The following is a 19,062-nucleotide window of genomic DNA, read 5'->3' on the forward strand; positions in this document are numbered from 1 at the left end:
AGAAAAGCAATTTTAGGAAATAAAATGAGATCAAAAGAAAATGCCTTTGTTCCTATCCAAGTTGCAGATGGTTATTAAGATAGGGGCTCCTGGGTATGGGCAGGAGGGGCTTGCCTCCGGCCACTGCAGCTGATCTGTGACAGCCAGGTGACCTTCATACAGGTCATTCCCTGCCTCTCTAGGACCCAGAGCTACCCAGGGAAGGTGGTCCTTTCCTGATCACCCTCTTGCTGTCCAACATGTACCTCAGGGCCTTTGCCTGTGCTCCTTCCTCCCCTGGCACTGCCATCTTCCTGCCTAGAACTGGCTCCCCTGTTTCCTGTTTCCCTTGTTTTTGATTCTCTGCGATACAGACCTTCCCTCTCCAGGCCCTTTGGCACCACTGTTTGCAGCCAGTCAAAATCTGGCAAGTGTTGGGCTCCTTCTTCTGATGGGCATGGGGAAGGCTCCTGTACAAGGTCCTATGGCCAGGAAGATCTCCAGCCTGGCAACGAGGATGGCAGCCAAGCCTTACTGCCTGCTTCTGCCATGGCCAGGCCAGCATGCATGGAAGAGCATAAATGTGTCGTCCCCAGCTCCAAAGATAGGTGGTGGCCCTGTGCCTGCCCTCCACAGGATTTCAGGGACATCTGGAGACACTGGTACCAGGTAGCAGCTACAGATGCTTTGGTTTCTGGTGGCATGGCTTAAAATTAGCTACCTGGAACGTGGCAGCAATTGTCTTTTCAGTTTCCCAGCAATGCGAAGAAGTGGAGCCGTCAGTGATGGGACAGAGAGGTTGGTAGTGGAGAGCGTGGTACCCTGTCCTTATCACCATCCATCCTTTCCTCTGGTTACCCGACACATTTTGGGTGACGATGATAGCCCTGCAGGACCTGCTGTGGCTCCTGGTCTTGGTGGATGATGTCTGAAGGTGTTGAGCCCATCTGGTTAGTGTCTGTCTCCCATGTGCCTCCACACCTGCCATGCTGCTCTGCCATTATTTAGTTTGTCCCTCCCCAAAAGGGTATCCTTTAGGAACTGGTCCTCCCATTCCTCTTCAGAAAGGCTCCTAGAGAGGAACTGGTATATGCAGTTGGAGGCCACACCAACCTGCTCATGGCTATCATTGTTTCTGAACCATCTTCAGGGTTCCACAGGATGGGGTCTGGGACATAAGGGACAGCAGGGACGGCAGGATGATTTTGGAAGAGCCTGTTTCTAGAGGGAAATGTTAGTAGGATATTTGTGGGTTTGTTTTCTATTAACCTTGACTTTCTAAAATACTGCATTCACGCGCTATTGATTTTGATCTTCAGAGCTGTTGTGAGCATCCTCAAAACCCAAGCCTGAGGTGTGTATCCTGCTGCCCTGCATCATCCGGGTCCAGGGTACCCTTTCATTTCTGGGTATCCACATCACAGCTCAGTTGGAGTTTACAATGCCAGTGCTGCCACCCGTGGTGGTACACTCCTTTAATCCCAGTGCTTGGGAAACAAAGGCAGGTAGATCTCTGCAAGTTCAAGGCTAACCTGGACTGTAGTGTGAGACCCTGTTTCAAATTTCAAACAACACCTAAAACCAACATAGCCAGTACCTTAGCTGGGATTAGGTGCAGAGTCCTAACCCACTGCTGCACTCTAGCGAAAGGAGAGGTGTCAACCTGGCTAGGTGCCCAGCGAGGGTTTCTTAGGCCTGGGTCTGGTCTTCTCCACTTAGCACAGGTGGCCTGTTACTTAGACTTGGGAGGGGACATTTGGCCTCCCATGTCCAGGGGGGTCGGCAAGACACCCCAGTGCACCAAAGGCCCAGCTTGTCCCTGATACTTCGGTTCATACCACAAAACCCTCCTTGCCTGCCGTGAAGACCTTGTCCAACTTTTTCACACAATTTCGAAGAAATCCAAATCTTTGAATAACCTTGGTCCTGAAAGGAGAGGCGCTGGCTGCAGGTGAAAATTGATGGTGGTGCTCAAAGGCATGGTTCCCTGCCAAGACAGCCTCTCGAGTGCGACTTCCAAAAATAGCCTCCACAACAGTGGTGCTGGAACTGGTCCTGCTCCGCCCGGAACCTGCTCCAGAGATGTTGAGCGGAGCATGCTGTGGCCTCCCCTGCTGCCCGCCTTCATGTCTGCCCTTGGCCTGGTGCTGCTTAGGTCAGCACTGGGGCTGCCACGGTGCAGTTCTTCACATGGACCATCTTCCAAGGATCCTCTGAGGGCCCCAAAGCCAAGGTGTAGGGGTGATCCCTGGCCACAGGTCAGAAGGCATGGCAGGCTCTATACTTTGGGAGGATCAAGAACACTCAGTCTTGTTCCCTCAAGCCACCTGCACTTCTGGTTGTCATTGTTGGGTTTTTCTTCTTCTTTTCCCTTTTCTTAGTTTGAGACGGGGTCTCAATGTATTTTTCTGTGTAGTCCTGACTGGCCTGGAACTTGCTAGTTAGATCAGGTTGGCCTCCAACTCAAAAGATTGTCTGCCTGCCTCTACCTCCCCTGAGTGCTGGGATTAAAGGCACGCTTCAGCATGCTGGGCCTCTTTTGGAAACATTTTTTTTTGTTTGTTTGTGTGTGTGTGTGTTGGAGGTGTTTGTGTGTTCTTGTCTGTGTTATATGCTCATGCTTATGAGTATAGAGGCCAGAGGGCCATGTTGGGTGTCTTCATTCTGGATCATTCTATTCCATATTCTTTGCAATGTTTCTCACTGGCCTGGGGAGAGGTGAGCTCCAGGGAATCACCCTGCCTTCCCAGTATTGTACATGCTATGCTGTACAATATGTGAGTGGTGGGGATCTGAACTCAGGTCCTCGTGCTTCTGTGGCTAGCTGTTTACCAGTTGAGCCATCTCCTCAGGCCCTATTATGGTTTGTGTTAGTGATGTCTTTGCTTCACTTTTCTGGAGTTCTGTTATCTGAGAGGTTTAGTCATATGCCTGATTCCATCAGACCAACTTACTTCCATTAACTGTTACTATTGTAATAATTCCACGGGAAAAAAATCACGTTGAAAACAAGTCTAAAATTTGCACAATCTTGTTTTCGTAGAAGAGGAAGCTGCACCTGGTTTAGGATAGTTTGCTGTCCGGGAATTAGGGGGTGGGATGGGGGGGAGGCATTGCTGGTCAGGTGTGCATGGCAGCTCTTCTTTCCTACATGATGCTGCTCCACTCATGTCCTAGAGACAGGACTGTCTGAGTGTGAGGATGAGTGTTTGTGTATCTGTAGGCAGGCTGTGCAAACACTGTGTGTGTATGTGTGTGTGTGTGTATACACACACACACATACACACACACATATATATATCTCAAGTGTACTGTGCATGTATGTATACATGTATGGGTGTATATGTCCTGGAAAGTTGGCGTCTTCTGCTGTTGTGCTGATTTTCCCATGAGAATCACATGGAACATTAAACCCAGTGGAGGAAGACTGGCCGTGGCCATTGTAATAGTGATTAAGTAGCAATAAAACAGGATCAGTATTTACAGACCTGGGGTGCTGCGACTGGAGGGTATTAAATATCATCCATCACCAAGTGGAAAGCAGTCAATAGCTGGAGTTCCATTTGGAACTAATGCTCTTTTGCTTAACTTCCCCAGTGAAGAACCAGATTGGCCCTAGTAAAATCCAAGGGAGGAAGAGGGGAAGTTCCGTGAGACAAAAATGCCACCAGCTTGCTTCGGAGTCCTGTCTGGGGTTTGCAGTGCTGTCGCAGGGGCTGAAGCTGTCAGCTTGTGCCTGATAACACAGAGTGAGCCTGTGTGCATGCTCGTTACTGGCTTTTGCCTTAGGTTAGCTCATTTTGAATTGCAGAGCCAGGGAGAGCTGGGAAATGATGCTAGCCAGAAAGGCCCGAGGACCGGAGGAAAGAGCAGCGTGGGCTGAAGGTGGTTTGACTAAGTGGGGCTGCAGAACAGGAAACCCAGGGGCTCTCCCTGGGGCTCTCACTCATCCACTAAGTCTGACAGTGGGGTTTGTCCAATCTAGGATGTTAAGTGTCCAAACCTGCTGTGTGGCTGTGCTTCCCAGAGATTCTGGCTGGGGCTGGCACACTGCTGCAGTCCCCATAAGTGAGGAAGGAGCCTTCTACCAATGTGGGGTCTAGGGGTTGTGGGGTAACTCCAGCCACGTCAGGGGTTCCGCCTCTCCTTTGAGAAGAAGGTGGGATGTTGAACCTTTGTTAACACAAGGCATTGCCTTGTGATTTTATGAAGCCTGACCTTGGTGTCACTTTGAACCTGTGGTGGTGTGCAGGGCCATCAACCCCAGTCTTTCCGTCAGCCTATACTGATGTTCTCTCTGTACAGTGCTTGATTTCTGGACAGATCATAGAGAAATGTGAAGAGTGCCTATGCTTCCACCTTCCAGAGATTTCCAGCTCTTCTAGACTAGAAGTTTCCAGTGTATTAAAGAATCTATTTCCTCTCAGTCTCCCAGCTCAAGGAGGAAGGTGGTGTGGCCAGGGTCTGCCTGATATTGCCAGTGGGCGGCCTCTAGTAAGAAGCCATCTCCTGTGTTCAAGTGGCTTGAAAGGCTGGCTCTAGCCAATTCCCAAAGCAGCGGGGGACACCACTTAGCATGCAGGCCTCGGAGGGTCTCTACTGTGCAATGGAGAGATGGCTGTGTCGACCCAGCTCGCCACTAGCACCTGCATGCGCACCTCTAGCGTCCAGCATGAGGCTGCTTCCAGGGTGTAGTGATGTGTGCCTCCCTCTGCCAGGTGTACTGGGGTGGCACTCAGCCAGTCTGCCCCGAGACAACCCTCCCTCCTCATGCCCTCACTTCTGGGACAGGGAGAAAGTACCATATTATGTGGAAAGCCAAGGGTGCTGTGGCACCTTCTCTGCAGGGTGGCTGGGCCTCTTTCTGGGGCCTCTGGGAACACTTCTTTCTTAGCTGCAGCTAAGGTCTCCGTTGGTTTGGAGGTCAGGCCTAGCTGAAGACATCATCTCCCTGGGACAGTTCTGAGGTGACCCTGGCAGAGACTCACTTGTTAAGTGATAAATTGGCTTCGTGTCACTCTCTCCTCTCTTTCCTTGAGGAATCCTGTTAAATTTTTCACTTTGCTCTGGGGTCCGCAAATCCCACTAAGTGACCACCGCTCTTCTGGGGCTTCCTCCGGCGCTGTAATATTAGCTCTTATAAAGGGCTCTATCCACAGCCTGATGGAAGTCTCTAAATAAATTAGATCCACTGGTTAGCCTTCGCCAGTGATTTTTATTAACCTCCGGTTAAAGAAATATTGCTGGCTACAGCAGCGTGATTTATTCCCGAGGAAGCCAGCCTCATTTAAGCCCCCTGCATGCTCCTGAGAGGTTCGGCATTATAGAAAATACATAGCCAGGGCTGACATGGGGCGTGTGCTTGGGGGCAGGTCAGCCTTTCTGTAGTGACCTTGGGAGGGGGCATAGTCCACAGCCTGTGATAGAACAGGGTTAGGTCAGAGCGGAGCAGAGGGCTGGGGACTTGAGTTTAGTGGGAGTGGTCTTCCATGCTACTACTGACCCCCCCTTCCCATGCTCCTTTGTCAGGAACATGTAGCCCCTGCATTTCCTGCCCTTCTCCTGGCTTTCTCTGGCTGCGCCATTGCCTAAGAGCTGTGGTCTGGTGCTGGGTGTCTATGTCATGTGCTCAACCTGCATTCCAGACTTCCTCCTCGTGAAGAATGAGGCACACCATGCAGATGCTGGCTGAACAGGTAGACGGAGACAGCTCAAGGTGCCTGGGGCTCAGTGTGTGCTTGGGGTTCTTGCCTGACTTCTACACCCAGACTTGTTCTAAAGATGCTGAGACCACTTGCTAGTCACCTGAATGATGGTCCCACAGGTTTGCTGTCCTGGATGCAGGGTGTGTTTGTAAAGGCGGTTCGATTTCTGCCTTCTTCCAGAGGCAGGCCTGGGCTCTTCCCTTGGGGAGGAAGGTTTTTCATGAAGCAGGATCCTCTGTGTTAGTGGCCCCAGGCTGGCTTCCTGATTGTATGCTAGACCCTGGCTGTGAACCCTGTTCACCAGCACACTGCAGTTTGCAAGAGACAGTGGGCAGCAATCCTCCAATCCTCCCAATCACCTCGCCTGTCTCTGGCAGTGCCATTGAGAAGCATGTGAGCCAGGTTAGAGGCTGACCTGGGAGTCCCTTGCAACCTGGCTCCTATGGGCTCTTCTAGACTTGTCAGCAGGTAGGGGTTGGTGCCCAGCCTATAGCTGGCCCTCCCCAACTGCAGCTTGCAGAGGGCTCTTGAGGAGGTGGCTGCAGGATTTTCAGTGGGTTGAAGTTAATTAAAGAGCTCTCCCCTGCTTTCATTTCCTTGTATCTGTCAGCTATTTACATGCAAATGTGGGCTGCCACTGAGGCCTGGAAAGGTGTCAGCTTCTCTGCACATCATGTGAGAAAGTAGCAGGGAGCCAGCCCAGCCCAGCACATGTATTGTGAGTTTGTCCCATGCCCCCATGGACAATAAGGGAGGGGGCCTGAGCATGCTCGGAAGTCAACAGCAGGCTTCTACTCACGACGTGGCTGACTTAAGCTTTCTCCATTAAGGCTACTGCTGGCACTGTGCAGCTGAATGCATTATGCATGGTAATATCTTTGCATAAGCAATTTTATAAATTAGGAGGATGCAGAGAGGAGGGCACAAACTTTCTGAGTCCAGGGCTGTTTCTCAGGAGTCCTCTTCCTGTCCAGGGTATCCATTGGCAGCTGAAGTGAGTGGTATCCTTGTGGAGAGGTGACTGTGGTGTGTGTGGTGTCCTGGGATGCATGTCGAATGACTAAATGCACACAGGTACTATGTGGGATGTACTCAACAGCAGGGCCAGAGGCCATGGTGCTGGCGTGCCCACAACATCAGAAGGTAGGTGGTGGCTGCTAGTGTTCTTTTTCAGTAACAGACAGTCCCTGCTGTTGTTCCTGGGTGATATTCTCTCTGACCTCAGCCAGTGGGCACAAGGCAGCTTGCCTCTCCCTCGGACAAAACTGAGTGTACCCAGCCTGGGGCTTGCTTTATTGGTAGACTGTCAGGGAAGGCAAACCAGGGTGATTTATTGTTGTGTAATTTTTGCTAGAGAGACACAAGGAGCATCCAGTCAAAACATAAAGTATGAATGACAGATCAAAGTACAATTTCACAGGAACCCAACTTGGTGAGCTCACTTAGTTTATCGAGCTTTTTTACAGCACACAGGTGAAGCGTTTCTTACAGGCGCATGGGTGATCCCCAAACATCTGCACCACCCAAAAGTCTCAACCCATAACGGATAGAGATTTCAGAGTCTCCCTTAGGACCAAGCTGTCATGTCTCTGTAATGGAAAAGAATAACCTCAGTGCTGCACAAAGAAATACAAACAAAGTGAAGGTAGCCCAGCAATGTAATTTTATTTTGCAAAAAAGTGTGTGACATGACCAAAACTTGGCTGTAAGCATACAGGACAGGAAGTTTGTTTAGTTTTTATTTTATCCCAGGTGGTAAGAGTAGCTCATCAAGGTGGGAGCTTGACTTTACAACCTGACACGATTGACCAGTTGGTGCAAAGGAGAAGGTGTGATAGATCAAATCTCAGATACACTAGCGTCTCCCAGGATCACTTGCAGGGTCCTAGAGGAATGGGGGTAATAGTTGGAATCCCACATTAAATTTCCTGTCCCTTCATACAGAGAGTCAGTAACTCCCCTACCATTATGAAAGACCTAGCTACCACTGTATTGTTTTGCTTTAGTTGCCATGGCTACAGTGACACGCAACACTTAGGTGCAGTATCACCTCTTGGTGGTTTACCTTGGTGGTACATGGCACCTGTGTACCTGTCTCAGTGGGTCAAGGAAAGGACAGTGGCCTGTTGCTATGTTCCCTACCTGCACAGCCAGATGTGACCGTGGTGAACAAGTTCATTCCACTCTCCGCTGACAGCAGAGGAGGGCTCAGTTCTGTTCCACCTGATGCAGAAGTGACTGGCTTTTTCAAAGGGACAGCAGGGGAGTTGGGAGTCTCGGAAGTGACAGTTTAAAAACTGGGTAAGAGGGTTAGTCAGGCTGTGTGGAGCTGCAGCCACGAGGATTAGGCTCCCCTCTTATTGAACTGGGGAGACTTAGAACCTGTTCATTCAATTGAAGGTCTTTAAAGGAGTTCTTTTAACTCAGGAGACCTGCTCACGGATGTATGAGGGGATGGGAATGGGGTGCAGTGTACGGACCTGCACACAGATATATGAAGGGCAGGGAATGGGGTGCATTGTACGGACCTGCACACAGATGTATGAGGGGCAGGGGATGGGGTGCATTGTACATATAGCTCCTCTCTTCCCTTTTTCATAGCATGAGACTGCAGGTCAGGTGCTGTCTCCTGCCGGTACCAGCTCAAAGGGATGCTCCCTACCCCTTTTAGTTGTGGTCCTGGAAACTGAACACAGGACTTCACAGTATCAGGCAAGTAGTCTGTCACTGAGCCTCACTCCTAAGTCCTAACTCTGGAATTCATGGTTACCATGTTCTATTCACTGAGCCGTCTCTCCAGACTCTCAATGATGAGATTCTAGGCAAGTGGTCTAACATTGGTCCCTACCTTCTGCCCCTTATTTTGATTCTAGGCAGATGCCCCACTGCTCAGCCCAGTCCTTTTTCTCCGCTGCAGTCCAGGCTAGCTTTGAACTTCTAGTCCTCCCTCCTCAGCCTCTTGAGCAGCTGGGTTGTCAGGTAAACATCCCCAGGACTGTCTTCTACTGGTAATTCGCGCTGGTTAATTATCGTGGTGCCTTTTTGTTCTTTGGTTTTTGAGTTTTTTTTTTGCCCCAAATGATTGCTTATATACATATGTCTAAATACAAAAATAGTATATGATTATAAAATATTAGAAACCAAGAATAAGTGAAAATTCTGAAGTTTTAACTTAATGATAATGGTTTAGGCAACACACTAATCCCTCTTTTTTTCAAAGCACAATATCCACATATGAAATAAATGTCAGTGACTGTGTGACCTTTAGTAAATATCTTCTAATAAGTGGCTACCCAATGTCTTCCCTGTAGCACATGGTGCTTTTTGAAACGATGAAGTCTGTTCTTATGCACTGGATAGCAGATGTATAGATAGATAGGAGCTGCAGTCCTAATAAGGATGTGGGTCAAATGCTCTGGCTTTCTCAGACAAAAGAGCAGTTACCACCACAGTCTCTTAGACCCCCAGGTAGGAGGACTGCTGGCCTGCATCCCCAGAGAGTGACTAGGGTCTCTGCCTGATGACAGGTACACAGGAGCACCACGCTCTGGGGATAGCATTGTGCCCTTGGGAGTACATGGTATGTGATCTGAGTGGCACATGTGTATCTAGAAGCGAGCAGTTGAGTATGTGGCTGGCAGGAGGCACACATCCAGGGTTCTCTCTGTTGGATTTGGGTCAGCATGGGACAAGAGTGGTCGTTAGACTGCAGGCATAGGGCTGGGTATACCCCAGGAACATGGGTCTTGCTTACTATAGAGGTAGCCATATCTTGAGTAGGTGTCCCTGCCCAGGTTAGCATGCACCCTTCCTTGCTCTGACATCTGAGAGCAGCCTAGAAGGTGAAGGGCCCCTGTAGTGAGCATACCCTGCACCTAGAAGATATCTTGTGGGACAAACCACTGCCACTGAGACTGGGTGGAAGTTGAGAAATGTAACTGAGAGTGTGGAATGTCAGCACAGATCAAATTCACACCCCTGCCTTTATAAATAAACCAATCAGGGTGCCTCACAACACCCCACTGTCTCCTGAAAGCCAGTGTCATGAGCTCTGGTGGGCAGTGAGGCAGTGCAGGCCTCCTAGCACAGGAATCTCAGACCCATGTGTCTGTGCTGGCCAGTGTGAGTGGGGCAACACTGGGAACTTGGGACTGGAGTCTCCGGATTGTGTAGCTCTCCTCCCTTGAGCATGGACCATAGGTCCCTCTCTGGCTTCGGGTGGTAGGTTCCTATGTCATCTGCAGTGGGAGACCAGGGCCTGCTCCAGTCTAAAGTCACACTAATGAGTCACCTGAATGTGCATGACAAAACAGTGAGTTTGCCTCTTCAGTCTCTTCCCAGTGATTTCCAACCCCAGTCCTTCTGTGGAGAAAAACCTAGCAAATTTCACAGGCTGCCAGAGCTATCCGCATCATGGTCCAGGTCTCCAGGGATGTAGGAAAGCCAGCAAGATTGCCTGAGCATGTGCTAGCAGGCCGTGTGGTGTGGTGGATAGATCCTGGGGTGAGGGATCCTGGAGAGCAGGGGAGTGGGGTGGCAGAGGTGAGGTGGGAGGAAGAGGCAGCTGGATGTCTCTGCATTAGCTAGGAACCATTGCCTATGCCCTGAGTATGCCACAAGTAACAGAGGCTGGGTGTGGTTTGTGACATGTCTGTTATCTTCCCATTCTTTGTAAATCTAAAACAGTTCTAAAAAATTGCAGCCTGTTACTAGGGAGGAGAAGCTGGCCTGACTCTTTTATATGGCAGAGGCTCGCTCAGGGCTGTGCTCTCTGCTGAGGGTGGAGCCTCCTCTGGTACAGTGGGAGCTTGGGGGAAGAGGGGCACATGGTGGCAGGAGTGAAGGGTTGCAGAAGTGGACTGCATTCAGCTGACCACTTCCTATCGCGTTGGTACCCACATGGAGACAGCCTGGCTTTGGGTTTCTAAGTGTGTGACACTATTCTGCCTGTTTCCCGTGTCCCTTTGCAGCATGTGGTCCCTGCACTGCATCTGGGACACAGCAACTGTTTATAGAGTATCACACAAGGGCCTCATCTTTGGGGATGCACACAGTGTGCCATGGGTCTCTGGGGCAGCTTTCCGAATCTTATCTTCTAGGATCCTGGCTGTTACCAGAGGCCATCAGTAGATTGCAGGCCTTGGATTTATTTCTTTAATATACAGATAAACTATGAGAAACTTCCAGCAGCAGGCTGGGCATCTGCACATAGCAGAATCTTGGTCCTGGTCAGATGGGACACTTTGTCCAGTGTGTGTTCAACCTTTTGACATTGTGATATGAAGCTGTTGTCTACAAAGTTCAGGCTTGCAATGAATGATGCAGCTGAGGTACAACTCCTCCCCCATACATCTCAGCTTTTGAAGTAAGCTTGTGATTTGTATTTGTATCTGTGTTTGTTCTTAGCTGCCCTGCAGTGCACATGGCCTGTGGCTTCACAAGAACACATGCTGGCTTGTGGGTTAAGGTCCCTTACCTGTGGTTCCCTCTCACACTCCCCTAGTAGCTGGTGCCCTTGGGCTTGACACCAAATCATTTGGCTCTTCTAAGCTTATGGTCCCAACTTCTATGTTTGATCCCAATGCCACATAAACCAGATATAATGGCTCATACCTGTAATTCCAGCACTTGGGAGATAGAGGCAGGAGGATCAGTTATTAAGGACATCCTTGGCTGCAGAGTGAACTGTAGGTCAGCTTGAGCTATATAAGACTCTGTCTCAAAAACAAGCAAATAAACAAAGAAACCATTCAAAAAGAAGTATAGAAGCCATTTGGAAAGCCTGTCACATCTCTGTACAGAACACACATTGTGTCTGTCCTTCTCCTCCCTCCTGTTTCTATAGTCACTGTCTCAATCAGTAACTATGCAAGTGTTGGGGCCAAATCTGTGTTTGCCACAGAGCATGCCATTGGAACAGGTGCCAGTCACCAACACTCTGCTTCTCTGTAGAGATACATGCCTCCACCTCTGTCTTACTTGTGATTTGGTAGTCTCTGACTTTCCACCACTCCAGTAGCTTCACCTGTCAGATGGAGTTGCTGGGTTCAAGGTCTGGCCAGCATTGTGTGCCTGGTTTCTAGGAAGCACTAGTTAGTGGCTGCTTCCCCTCACCCTGAGACAGACCTCTCTGTGTAGCCTTGGCTGTCCTGTTATGTTTTAAATAAATGCTGATTGGTCAGTAGCCAGACAGGAAGTAGAGGCTAGGCAAAGAGAACAGGAGTATTCTGGGAAGAAGGAAGCTCTTTCCGCAGTCCTGTTGAGACACCAAAGAAGCAGGATGTGACCCGTCCCACTGAAAAAGGTACTGAGCCATGTGGCTAACATAGACTTAAAATAATAAGTTATAAGAGCTAATACGAAGCCTGAGCTAATAGGCCATTCAGTTTATAACTTATGGAGACCTCTGTGTGATTTTCTTTGGGACTTGCCAGCTGTGGGAACTGGGCAGGACAGAAACCCCAAAAAGTAGGCCCTCGTGTTACAGTCCTGGAACTCACTCTGTAGCCCAGGCTGGCCTCAAATTCAGAGATCTACCTGCCTCTGCCTTCCAAGTGGTATGATTGAAGACGTGCACCTCCAACACCTGGCTAGGAAGTGTTCTTCTAAGGACACCCCAGCACCTTTTATTCTTCCTACCCACCCCTTGTTTATTTGTTAATTGCGTTTCTCCTGTTGGCCTTTGTGATGGTTAGATTTTCGTGATCTTGGATACTGTTTGATAAGGGGTTTGCTGTGGCCCTCACGTCACAGTGGTGTCTGTCCATGCCACACGTTCCTTTGTCTACACTTCTGCTGGAAGGTGTTCCGGGAAGACACTGCTTCACCAGGCATCACACTCAGGGGTTTCTTCTTTCATTGGTCTGTTGGGACCAGTACCCATGCTTTGTGTCACTGGAGGCTGGTATTGCCAGTGGTTTGTGTGGGGCCTTTAATTCCCTATCCGGGTAGCCAAGGGAGATGATGAAGTCCGAGTGATGGGTTGATGTCTAACTGCCTTCTCCATTGAGACCCTTGCTGGGGTCCATTCTGGGGTACATACCACTCCTGTGAACATTGGAATATGACACAGTGGCAGTGTTGGCAGTCACCCTGGGCACCCTCCTGCCCGAAGCCTCTCCATTCTCTTACCCGCATCTCAACTAGTGCAGGTTTGAGAAGAAGAAACCTAGAAATGGGTGGAATAGGGTGAGTCGCCCTGCTTCCCCCACAGCATGGGCCAAGAAAAGTCATTCTGGGATCTTGTCTCCTTGAAAAGAGTGGACCATAACTGGGCGTCCCAATGCTCTGATGAGTGCATGCGAGCACAAAGGGATCATGTCTGCACTTGGTATGCTGTTTGCCAGCTGAAGGAGGCCCCTCAACTTGGGGTTGCAGTGTTGCTTTCTCAGCTTGTACCAGAAGAGTTCACGAGAATGTTCCCTAGGTTTTGCCTGAGGACCTGGGAGCAGTACACTGACTTGGTCCAGTCCCTCCAGATCAATGGTTCTCAACCTTCCTAATCTTTAATACAGTTCCTCATGGTGTAGTGACCCTCAACCATAAAGTTATTTCCATTGTTACTTATAACTGTAATTTTGCTGCTGTGATAAATTGTAATATAAATATCTGATATGCAACTCTCCTAAAAAGGCTGTTCATCCCCCAAAAGGGTCATGGCCCACAGGTTAAGAACTTGTACTCCAGATGGCTAGAGGTCTGGTCATCAGCAGTAATAGCTAGGTTTGAGTCTTGTAGTGAGAGGAGTTTTACAGGAGGGGTGGGGCTTGAACCCATGCAGCTGGGGGAGTCTTAGGTTGGGTAGGCAGTCAGGCCGTTGCAGAGTAAAGACAAGGTCGTGATGTTGGCCCGCACTCTGAGGTGCCCAGCTGTCTGTGATGTCCCCTGTTGAACCAGCTGCTTAGCATCATAAAACCGAAAAATCACAAAGTTGTCCGAGTCAGTCTCTTCCTCACTGGTTGCAGAAACAGAAGGTTGAAGGGCCAGGCTGGGCATCCAGGGCATCAGCTGCATCCAGTTGCTGCAGACCATGTCCTCTAGCCTTCCTCTTGCGCCCTGTGCGATGTGCTTGAGTAGCAGCGACACCGTGCTAGGCCTAAGGCTGTCCTAGCCCCTCCATCTCTCTGCTCAGTCACCACGGACCTGTTTCTAACCTCTTTCTGAGGACACTGAGGGAGGAGCCTGCCGTAGGACAGTCATTGCAGCTTCATCACTTGGCAGCTGCTGGTGTCACCCCAGGAAGATCAGCTCTAATGCATTGCCCACAGAGTCACCCGCACTGGTGTAAGGAGTCGCTGCTTGGAAGCACAGGGCTGGCTCAGGGTGGGTGCTGGGAATGCATTATACAAGTAGCGTAAATGAAATGGAGTTTGTAATAGAGCAGTGTGAAGCCCGAGTAAGATTGCTCGGGAAGTCTCAATTGATTCCCACTCCTTCCTACAATAGGTGTTGTAGAGCTTTTTCTCAGAAGGTTGAAATTGCAGGAACATGGGGGCTGGGGCTCATAGTACAGAGTGCTGAGGGCCTCCTCCTCTTCTGTCCCCTCCAGCAGGGGGTTGGGCAGGAAGTAGTCAGAGGCAGTGAGTGACTCAGGGAGTCACTGGGTGTGTGTGGTGCTGTCTGCACTGTTTTATAGCCCATGGAGAGACTCTTACCCTGCCCTGCCTTACTGAGTAGCTGTGTTAGCCTCTGGCTACCCACGGAGAGCCAGACACATTTACTGTGCAGCCACAAGCCTGGCTGATGTGGGTGTGGACTCTGCTGGCTGTGTCTAATGGGTCTCTACGGAAGCTGGTGACCCCAAAGGTGGTTCAGCACTTGATGCCCTTGGCTCAGTGGCAGGTGAGGTGACCACATCAGGAGTCTTACCACAGTTCAGGGAGAAGACTCGGAACTGCCGAAGGAAGGACGGCAGCCTCGAGGGCAGGCTACCAGGTATTCTGCAAGGCTGCTGTCTGTCCGTGTCCACACTTACAGAGTGTGGTGGCCGATGGGCACCCAACAGAAGTCGGTTTTCTCGCTCCCCACGCAGCATCTGATACGTGTCTGTGAGCATGTGTTGAGAGCTTCCTGTATTGTTGGAAGGGTTGAACTTCTGACTCCCCAGCCCTAGCCCACCCAGGAAGCACAATGCGTGGGAACAGACCAGGGACCCTGTTTAATCGGCTCTAATTGGCCTAAGTGAGCGGTGTGCTAATTCTAAATTAGCCTTATCTACTCATGAAAGAATCGAAGCAAGAAATGCGTTTGGTAACACTTTGTTAGTACTTTGTTCAAGAGACTATATGGAAATTAATGGAACTGCATTTCGCTAAAATTATCCTCTCATTCTCTCGTCATCAGTGGGACTGGCCTCACCCAATTAACCACATTTAATGAGCTTTGATGACTGTGAACACTTTTGTCCCCAGAGACGGTTGTCTGCACCCCTTGTTCAAACAACCACTGGGGGCATAGCCTCTTGTTTCCCTCACTGCTTCTGCTAAGGGTGGGGTGCAGGGCAACCAACTCTCTCTATGCCTCACCTGGCGTCTCTGGGCTCCCTTCTCATTGTTGGTGCCTTGTGGACACAGGATTGGATTAGACACAGCAAGACCTGGTGGCCTCAGCTGCATCTTGTAGACTCCCTCAGCATCCTTTTTTGACCTGTCTCAACATCGAAAGCATCATTTGTTGCCAGGGATCTGGGAGATGGTGAGGCCGAGTCTGGCCTGAGAGCCCAGTGTCACAACTGAGCTTTCTGTTCTCGGACCCCTCACCCTTTTTCATCTTTCCTTGTCCCTCTGTTATTAGTGACGATCCCAGCTCTCAGATGAACCCAACACCATGGTCCCTGCTCGCCACCCTTGCCTTCCATCTTCCCGTGCGGGGTCTCACATTGCCTTCTCCTTTCCCTTAGCACTCCACCCCCAATGAGGTTCCTGTTGGAACAGTGGTTGAGCCTCAGATGGCCATCCACTCAGCTATCTTCAGGTATGTAGTGCACTTTCGAGACCACACATAGCTTTCTAAGTAAAAAGTTTCATGTTAAATGGAGCTTGGCAGTGCCTGCTGTAGTCCCAGATCTCAGGATGCTGAAGTAAAAAGCATTGCTGTGAGTTCAGGACCATGGGCCACATCACTCCTCACTAAATGTACTAATGTAGACGAGGTCAGTGTGTCTGTGGACCCCAGCAGGACACAAGGTGACTAGTCTCTGGTACCTTTGTGGCTCTTGGCTACTCCCAGAACCAACCTCACTGTTAGCTTTGCCTGGTTTTGAATTTCATTTTCATGGATTCCTGCACACGTAGCTGTGGTGGTTGGTTGGCTTCCTTTGTTCACAGTGACCCTGCTGGACACAGAGGTTTCATAATGATCTCTGAGAGTGCCATGTGTGTTTTCCTCCTTCTCATGGTGGACATTTGGGTGTCTTCCTACCCAGCAGTATTGAGCAATGCTGCTGTGAATTTTCTGGCCCAGGGCTTGGGCATAGGGTTTCTGTGTGTTTGTGTACCCATAAGTGCACTGCTCTTGCGGGGCTCCCATGTTAATCCCTAGGCAGCAGTAATGTTCAGCATGCTTTCTCTTCCCTCTGCTTCCTGACTGCGGATGCAGTGAGAACGGCTGCTTCAGCCTCCTGCTTCCTTGGCTTCCCCACTGTGCACTGTGGCGACTGCATCCTTGGACTGTGAGCCACAAGAGACCTGTCTCCCTTCAGCTGCTTCTGTTTTATCTCAGAAACAGGAATGAAGGCCGTCACCAACATGACTTGGATACAGTATTTTCTCTGGCTAGTGGCCCCTCCCTTAGAATGGGTGTTCCTTTATGACTCCCCAGAACATGGCACACAGCAGACCCCATTTGATTTAATTATTCATAAGGTTCTTTTTTTAATATTTATTTATTTATTATGTATACAATATTCTGTCTGTGTGTATGCCTACAAGCCAGAAGAGGGCACCAAACCCCATTACAGATGGTTGTGAGCCACTATGTGGTTGCTGGGAATTGAACTCAGGACCTTTGGAAGAGCAGGCAATGCTCTTAACCTCTGAGCCATCTCTCCAGCCCCTCATAAGGTTCTTGATAAATTTTGGTCACTAGCTTTTTGTTAAAGAAGTATATCCCCTGCCACCAAATCTGGCAGTTTTCATTCTTTTTCGTCATTGATGTTCTTATTTTTACTGAGCTCTAATCTGTTTCCATATTTTTCTATGATTGTTGTTTGGGCATATGCGTCCTGCTTTAGAAGCCTTTGCTGCCACCTGTGCCTTCAGTTCATGTTGTGATTTTTACCTACCCTGTGACTTCCTTTTATGTCCCTGTGACAAGATTCCTGGCCGAGGCAACTTAAAGGAGGAAGGATTTATTTGGGTTCACGTTGCGGTGGATACAGCCCATCATGCCAAGGAGTGCATAATGACTGAAGCTCACAGCTGGTCACGTCACAGTGGCAGACAGAGTGGAGAACATGGGACAGAACCAGAAGTGGATACCACCTACATACTCTGCCTTCCTCCTACCTACCTACCCCCAATCCCCAGCAACCCTCTTCTGCTCAGGAGGCCACAGCCCTAAAAGTTTGACACCTTCTGAAGACAGTGCCACTAGCTAGTGATCCAGTGCTGTTTCTTCAGTCTGTGATGGAGGCCTGGGAAGGTTGAGTCAGGTATTAATGAAACGTGGCAGAGGCATCGGAGGCAGCAGCAGAGTAGATACACTCACCAGCAAGAGGCAGAGGGGAGCAGGCAAAAAGCAACAGCTTTTCTCTGAGACTTCTTATCTTTGGGTATAGTAGTTACTTTTCTTTTGCTAGAAAAGAGAGGTTTGTTTTGGCTCATGATTCCAGAGGGGAGTCCATTGTGGGGAGAGGGGGAAGTCAGGGAATGGTAGCAGGAGTAGGGAGTTGGTTGATCACAGTTTCATCCACGTCCAGGAAGCAGAGAGCAAGCACAGGAAGTAGGGTGAGGCTATAAAATTCCAGTGACATGCTTCCTCCAGTAAGGCTACACCCTCCAAAGGTTCCATAACCTCCCCAAACAGCTCAGCCTCCTGGGGCCCAAGAGTCCGAAAACGGAAGCCTGTGGGGGATGTTTCTCATTCAAACCACCACATTGAACCACCGCTGGAAGGCAGCATCCACTCTGGGGGAGGGCCTTCCCGCTTAGTTATCTGTTCAGGGAATATCCTATAGACCTGGAGTCATGTTGATTCCAGTTCCTGCCAAGCTGACAGTCACGGACAGAGATTAACCATCACAATGCCTTTCCTCAAATCTTACATCTAACAGATTGTGCTGTAGTGTGGGAATTTCAAGTGAGTCCATTTCTTTCCTGCAGGGGTGGGAACTGAGCCTGGGGACCAAACCTAGGGCCTTGCTCAGCGAGCACTGTACCAGTGAGCTGCAGCCCCCAGTCCTCTGGTGCTTTATTTTGAGACAAAGTCTCGTTAACTCATGATGGCCTTGCACTTGCCCCACCACCCAGGGAGCCCTTGAACCTCGGCTCCTCCTTCCTAGGTGTGGAACCAGGCTCTGTTTGTTTATCCTTGATGATCTTGCTCCAGTCCGGTGGTGGCATGGCTAAACGTACTTGCTTTAATAATCCTTTGTAGATTAAGTCGGATTATCTGTTCACAGTTGTGTCTTGTGCTGGCAATTCATGTCACCTTCTTTCTCAGCCTTTATACTTCAGGTTCTTTTCTTGCTTTGCTCCACTTCTGAGAAGCTCAGCGGCGCCGCTTTGAACAGAGGGGTTAGTGGCAGAGTGCCCCTCCCTGCCAGTCTCAGCTAAGCCGGCAGTGTGTAGCTGTTCAAGTTCACGCTGTCCTCGGGAGGACATGCAGCCAGTCAGCAGGCCCTCTAGCCTTCATGTGCTAGGGGGCTCCTTTCAAATCCTCTTCGAATATTTGCTTTGTTTTATTCATTACTTGTATGCATGTGTGTATATGTGCGGGGGTGTGGGGTGTGCATACCACACAGCATTCATGTGGAAGTGTGGAGGTCAGAAAACTCCCGACAGCTAGATCTTTCTTTCCATCGTGGACCTAGGGTGGAACTCAGGTCATCATCACTTTTGTAGAGCAAGCACTTTTACCTGCTGGGACATCTCATCGGCCCATAAGAGGCTTTTTTCTGTATTGTGTTTACATGGTGGATAGGTATCAATTTTAAGCAATTTTTTCCCCTGCAAATATTGATACTGTATGACTTCTCTCATTTATTCTGTTAATGTGGATTGGCTTCCGACTTTTCAAATGTGGAGCCCCACAGGTGGCTCAGGACGAAGCGCTTCTCCCCTGCGGGTTATGCATTGCAGTTTAGCCCTGCGCTTGCTTAGCCATCCAGCTGCAGTTCTGGATGAACACTGACTGGAAAGTCTGGCCCTTAGGTTCCCAT

General features: G+C 49.7%; 1 protein-coding gene across 2 annotated transcripts in view; it reads left to right on the forward strand.

Annotated features, from left to right (window-relative positions):
- Positions 1-19,062, forward strand: part of Mad1l1 (mitotic arrest deficient 1 like 1) — a 315,139-nt gene that overhangs the window by 140,357 nt on the left and 155,720 nt on the right. The window contains exon 1 of one of the 2 annotated variants that reach the window (XM_057764610.1): positions 11,942-11,988. The exons of the other annotated variant lie outside the window; for it this stretch is intronic. The gene's annotated coding sequence lies outside the window, so the exon portion shown is untranslated. Of the gene's footprint in view, positions 1-11,941; positions 11,989-19,062 lie in introns of those variants that run through there. 2 annotated transcript variants of the gene reach the window in all.

This window comes from Chionomys nivalis, chromosome 3 (assembly GCF_950005125.1).
Source record: "Chionomys nivalis chromosome 3, mChiNiv1.1, whole genome shotgun sequence".
NCBI classification, from domain to species: domain Eukaryota; kingdom Metazoa; phylum Chordata; class Mammalia; order Rodentia; family Cricetidae; genus Chionomys; species Chionomys nivalis.